This window comes from Rhinatrema bivittatum, chromosome 2 (genome assembly GCF_901001135.1).
Source record: "Rhinatrema bivittatum chromosome 2, aRhiBiv1.1, whole genome shotgun sequence".
Taxonomy (NCBI): domain Eukaryota; kingdom Metazoa; phylum Chordata; class Amphibia; order Gymnophiona; family Rhinatrematidae; genus Rhinatrema; species Rhinatrema bivittatum.
This window is the reverse complement of record NC_042616.1, coordinates 414,687,445-414,693,986: the sequence shown is the minus strand read 5'-3', so window position 1 is coordinate 414,693,986 and position 6,542 is coordinate 414,687,445. Positions and strand designations below refer to the sequence as shown.

Sequence of the window (6,542 nt, the reverse complement as noted above, 5' to 3'; positions counted from 1 at the left end):
TCTCATATGTTATAGTAAGCTTGTCTGAATAGAACGCTATTAGTAATTTCCTAAATGTTTTAAAGCATCCTTCTTTCCTTAATGCAATTGGAAGCTGGTTCCACAGTTTCGAGCCTGCGACTAAAAAAAAAGCCTCTCATTTCTGCAAGTCTAATGTTGCTATAGCTAGGAACATCAAGTAAAAGATCGTAAACTATTTTTCGCTATAGACACAGAATAGATAAAACAAACTCTTAGGAAATCAGGTCTGATGTATGCGCATGCTTGCATATTTGGAAGGGCGAAATGCTTGGGATGTTTGCCAGCAATTTGATCATCTTTCCCTGCGTGGAACTTTAACGCAAGGTCACACTTCGGTCCTCGCTACTTGGCCAACTTCGCTTCCCCGCTCGGCCGCTCCGTGCCCCTCACAAACATGGCGCCCTTCTCCTGCTACCTCCGGTAGGAGAGAGGGCTCCGCTGTGAGCGGCCCGGTTGGCTCTTTCCGGCAAAGGCCCGCCTTCCTCGTCCGAAGCCGGCAGGAGGCGTGCACAGCAGCGTTTAATCCGGCGACGGCGGTGGGTGGGTGAGTGTGCGGGGAGCTGCGAGCGAGGTGAGTTGTTGGGGGAAGGTAGCGGAAGGAGGAAGTAAAGCCGCACAACTCCTGGCACTTGCGCGGGGAGGCGACGCAGTCGTGCTTAAAGGGCCAGGCATCCCAAGAGATGAGCCGTGCCCTGGAGTCCTTTGCGTACCCCCACGTAATGTAACCTGAGACCAGCGGGTACCCCGTCAGCATGGGTAGCGGGGCCTGCCTGTACCCACATATAGTGCAAGATGGGGGGGGGCCGGAGGGACAGTGCAAAATGCTGAGAGAGTGGGCAAGGGTACTGGGGCAGCAGAGGCTCCACCCTGCTGAGCCACCGGCGGCTCTGCCAGCCTAGGCCAATTCGGGGTCAGCATCTCCTGAGATCCCAGTGCAAACTGAGCTCTCCAGAAGGCGTGGCTGTAGCCGGCGGTAAACAGGTCTTTTCCGCTGAGTCAGCGTCCCTGGAGATGTCAGATGCTTGTTGGTAGGCATGAGTTAGCACTTCAGAAATGAAAATTCATGGAGCCAGCCTATCTCGTGATACGCAATGACTGATGAATATAAATTGAGATCTTCCGGGTCCCCATTATCCTTCCTGTTTTACACAGAACGTTGCCCCATTATTTACAGTCCAGCCCCGGGAGAATCCTTGTTTCACATAGGGTTGTTCAAATGTCTGTATTTCTAATCTGCACCTGCGATTTGTCAGAAATTAAACATTTTATTTATTTTTAAATCATGTTTCCGAAGAATTTATGGGATTTTTTTTTTTTAATTTTGAGAAAATCAGTAAAAGAAAGAAATGGCCTCACGATCTTTAAAAAGATCTGATGAAAATTAAAATAAAATGTCTAATATAAAAGAGAATCCAGACCTGCCAACTCATTGTCACGAGGATACTGAGTCAGTCTTATTATATTAACTTTAACCCCGGGGTTCTGTTCTGCCTTTTATGTTGTGAGAACTACAAATCCCAGAATGCTAAGTGACAGGTGTCTACCAGTTATTTATTTATATTTTATTATTAAAGGCTTTTATATACCGACTTTCTTGATACAAATCAAATCAACTCGGTTTACAATGAACTAAGCAGAAAATATAATTAACCAATCAATGAGATAAAGGAGCATAAAAGTTACATTATAACAAGGATGCCTTATCTTGGAGTAAGAAATAAAGAGGGGGTGAACGAAAAAAAATAAATAAATACTATATACAAAAGAGGGGGGCAAGGAGCCAACCTCTTTGTCTCTGGTAGCATGGAATGAGCTGGCTGGAACAGAAGTGATACTTAAACCTGTCATCGGAACCTCCATACAGCCAGTATGATTTTCAGGATATCCCTAATAAATTTGCATGGGATATATTTGGAGGATTTCCAAATTCCATTTGCCTGGGGCAAGTGGCTTTACTTGGCTGGTGGGCATTGGTGCATCATTGATTCTGATTGGGCCTGGGAGGAGAAGGAGGAGGAATCTTCAGGTCCAATAAGGGTCCTGATGTGGAGGGAAAGAAGGGGCCTTTGGCTCCAAATTGCTTTGGAGGCTGCAGCAGGGATAGGGGGAGGTGGGGAAGAGGAAAGCGAGAAGCCAGAGTGCAACAGGGGTGGAAGTGGGGGGACTTGAGAGGGGAGGAGGCAATTCTGAGCTAAACTAGAGGATGTGAACTCAGTAGCATTCCTGGGAACTTTTGAGATGTCACCCTGAGACTGCTGAGGATTAGGGGAGGGGGGGAGTGGAGAGGAGGAATAAGGCATGCCAGTTCGCTGTCTTCCATTCTCACCCATGCTGCTAATCCACACTGTCCCTCCCCACCACTACGTCCCCCCCCCTTCAGGGATGACCCCCAGCAATCTTCCCCTTTCTCCCTCCCTGGCCCCAGCACTCTCTTTGCTTCCACCCCATATAAGTTGCTTCTACCCCATATAAGTCATCCTCTACCCTCAGTTGAATCCTGGGTCCTGGAATTATAGCTGTAGACTGAGTTGTCTATTGTAGCCCACCTATAGTTTCTCCCCACATGCTGCCTGCAGTGTGTGCTCCAGGCTCACCCCTCTTCTTTTTCCCTGCAGGCATCCTGAGGGCCTGATGTAATAAGGGAAGCGCTGAAATTCTGTGCTGAAATTCAGCACACAGTTTCTTAATGCAGTTGTTAAAAAATCTTTTTAATTTTCAAAGCAGTAAACTAATGCATTGGGAGTCGAAAAGTGCACTGATTTGCACAATGGGCACACAGACCTGAGTTAAAATGTCACCCAGGGAGGAAGTGATGTCATCAGGCGAGATGGCAGCTTAAAAGAGTAGTTCTTGTCCCGAATCTGAATCAGTCCTCGAAATCTGCAAATCCTGAGCCCATAAAGAAAGCCCGATAGAGCATTTTAGCAGCGACAGCAGCAGAGATGGCATCGGGGAAAAAAAGATAGATCTCAAACATTTCATTTGCCAGCGCGGTGTTGGCAGGCATGCTGGGGCCTTGAGGAGGAAATGTCGTCGGAGCAGGAGTCACTAGAGGCATGCCGAGACCGGAGTACGCAGACACGCGCAGAATTCCAGGCCTGCTTCCAGGACTTGACAAGTGAAATGGTCAGTTTGAGGAAAGAGATAGGAGAAATGGTAGCAGATGTCCGGTATGAAGTGACAGATTTGGGCCGACAGGTGAAAGAGTCTGAAATGAGGCTGGAGGAGCAGGCCACAGATTTAGCTAAGTAGCAGGAGGTGCAGAAAAAGTTACTGGAAGTGAATGAAGAGCTGTCTGCCCGCATTGAAGATATGGAGAATAGATCTTGCAGAGTGAATTTGCGTTTCCGAGGACTGCCAGAAGAAGCTGAGTTTGGGGAATGCTTCAAGGTGGTTGCTAGCATCTGCAAGGCGGTGTTGGGCTTGGATATGAGGTCATCCCAGTGATCAAATTAGAGAGAGCGCATAGATCATTGGGAATAACGTGAAATAACCAGGCTAGAAATGTCATCGCCTGCTTTCATAGTTTCACCCTAAAGGAGAAAATTGCAGATCTGTCCAGGAAAGCAGGACCATTAGAGTGGCGAGGTTACAAAATTGAGATATTTCAAGACCTTGCATTCTCCACAATATGGAAAAGAAGAGAATTTCGGGATATTGTGGCCCTCCTTTATAACAGGAATATTAAAATAGCGATGGCTATTTCCATTTGGACTGAGCTTTACAACAAGTGGAGTAACATCCTGTGTGAAGATCATACAGGAGGCAGCGGAGATCCTGAGAGCAGCAGGCATGTCTTATGCTGCAAGCAGAAATGGCTGCAAAAGGGCCAGAAGATGACGAGCAGGGGCATGACCCTCTGAGATGGCAAAGAGTGGGCAAAAGAGGAAGACTGCTAGAGTCCCATCAGGCAGATCGAGTTCATCTAAAGAGGCCCCGAGCTGAGGAACACGAGTCATCTAAGATCATTGGGGTCATCTAAATGCAGACTGTTTAGTTAGGTTTGCACAAGTTTTGCACTAAGGACATGTTGAGGTGTCTTTAAGATGCGAGGGTAAAGACATATTTTGAGGAAAATGACAGGTTTGGGAGGGGGGGGTATAAGTTAGTGGTCTGGCAAGGGATGCTAATGGGTCAGGGGAAGGCAGGTGAGGTTCTGGGGAAAGAGATGGATTGGTACTGCTGTGTGTTTGAGTGGAGGATGATTATGTGGATGGCTGAATGCGTATTAGAGTTTGAGGGGAGAGGGAATGATACTTTGTAATGGGAGGTCTGAAAGTAGTATCTAGAAATACAAAAGGCTTGAACTCCCCTAAAAAGAGAAGATCGTTCTTTCAAGAAATGTGTCTAGGCTCAAGGCCTCTGCAGTCTTTTGTCAGGAAACCCATCTTTCCAAACATAAAGAAAGGTGCGTGAGAGAAAAGGCGTTTCCACAGCAGTTCCTTGCTTCAGCGCCTGTGGGGAAGAAATATTGTGGGGTGGATATTCTTTTTTTCCAAGTCAGTGGTGGCAGTTGCCTGGGCTGTTCTGAGGGCCGTGGAGGGTAGATACGTAGTAGTTAAAGTGATGATAAATATGATGTCTTGTATACACTGATCAACCTCTATGTTCCCAATATAAACCAGGGACCGTTTTTAGATAAGGTCTCTGGTTTATTGGAGGAATGGGCGGAAGGACATCTTATTGTAGGCAGAGATTTTAATATAACTAGGTACCCCTACTTAGATAACATGGGCCCAGGGATAGGGAGGGGGTGAAGAAACACAAACAAGCCCTTAAAAACTTGATTATAGACCGTGGTTTGGTAGATATACGGAGGCTACAAAATCCCACGGCTCGGAATTATACCTGCTTCTCTCACATGCACAATTCTTACTCCCGGTTAGATTTCTTCTTAATTGATACACCGCTGGTAGGTCATGTGACAGAAGCTGACCTGGGTAATATCACCTGGTCAGGTCATGCTCCAGTCCGGTTACCTCTGCATTCTCCGGGTAAAGTCTGTTAAGACGATAAATCATTTGTTAATAATCTCTTGGAAATACGGGAATACCTGGTCATCAATAAGACAGAGGATGTGTCCTCGGGGACTGTATGGGACTGTTTAAAAGCTGTGGTGAGGAGCACATTGATTTCTGGTCGCCGTATCTCAAAAAGGATATAGTTGCAATGGAGAAGGTACAGAGAAGGGCAACCAAAATGATAAAGGGGATGGAACAGCTCCCCTATGAGGAAAGGCTGAAGAGGTTAGGGCTTTTCAGCTTGGAGAAGAGACGGCTGAGGGGGGATATAATAGAGGTCTTTAAGATCATGAGAGGTCCAGAACGGGTAGATGTGACTCGGTTATTTACACTTTCGAATAATAGAAGGACTAGAGGGCATTCCATGAAGTTAGCAAGTAGCACATTTAAGACTAATCGGAGAAAATTCTTTTTCACTCAACGCACAATAAAGCTCTGGAATTTGTTGCCAGAGGATGTGGTTAGTGCTGTTAGTGTAGCTGGGTTCAAAAAAGGTTTGGATAAGTTCTTGGAGGAGAAGTCCATTAATGGCTATTAATCAAGTTTGCTTAGGGAATATCCATTGATATTAATTGCATCAGTAACATGGGATCTTCTTGGTGTTTGGGTAATTGCCAGGTTCTTGTGGCCTGGTTTGGCCTCTGTTGGAAACAGGATGCTGGGCTTGATGGACCAAAGATCTGACCCAGCATGGCAATTTCTTATGTTCTTATATGTTCACAAGCTACCTTTCTTAAAAAAGGCAGGGAGAAGAAGAAGAAGCTAAAACTTGTGCAGAGGATAGCGAGACTTGAGCTGAGCCATAAGAGGACACCAGGTGCTCACAAACTGAAGAAACTCAAGGAGGCTAGAAGAGAGTTGAAAGAACTAGATTTAGCCATACTGGCCTTTCAGTTAGACTTACTTAAGTAGAATCCTGGGGGAATTCTGCGCTACTACGGAACTCAGAATTTGTGCATAATTCCCCCCTCTCTGCGCAGAATTGCCAAATTCTGCGCAGAAAATGGCAGAGGAAACCCCGGCATGCCGCAAACAGAGAGCGCGCCGTTAGCGGCGAAGATGAAGGCCCTGGCGCGCCATTCATTGTGAAGATGAAGGCCCCAGCCTGCCACGAACGGATTGTGCACCATTCGCAGCGAAGATGAAGGCCCCTGAGTGCCTTGGGATGTGCACCGCTTGCAGCGAAGATAAAGGCCCCGGTGAGAGAGATTGCGTGTAGAGAGGAGGGGGAGGGGCTGTGAGAGAGAGAGCAGAGGGTGAGAGAACAGGAGGGTGTGAAAGAGACCAGGTAGGGTAAGCAGAGAGAGCTGGGGGGGGGGGGGGGGGTGCTTGAGTGTGGGTATCAGAGAAAGGGAGCCTATATGAGGAGATTGTGAAGGAGTGTGTATGGTGTGAGAGATTGGGAGCTTGTGTGTATGTGTGAGACAGAGCCTGTGTAAAGGGATTGTGTATGTGTGAGAGAGAGTCATAGGTAGCCTGTGTGAGGATGTATGTGTGAGA

At 46.9% G+C, this 6,542-nt stretch overlaps 1 protein-coding gene across 1 annotated transcript in view; it reads left to right on the top strand.

Annotated features, from left to right (window-relative positions):
* The first annotated feature begins 224 nt into the window (after positions 1-224).
* PLA2G6 (phospholipase A2 group VI) overlaps positions 225-6,542 on the top strand; it is a 130,133-nt gene continuing 123,815 nt past the window's right edge. The window contains exon 1 of the mRNA XM_029590159.1: positions 225-592. The gene's annotated coding sequence lies outside the window, so the exon portion shown is untranslated. The remainder of the gene's footprint in view (positions 593-6,542) is intronic.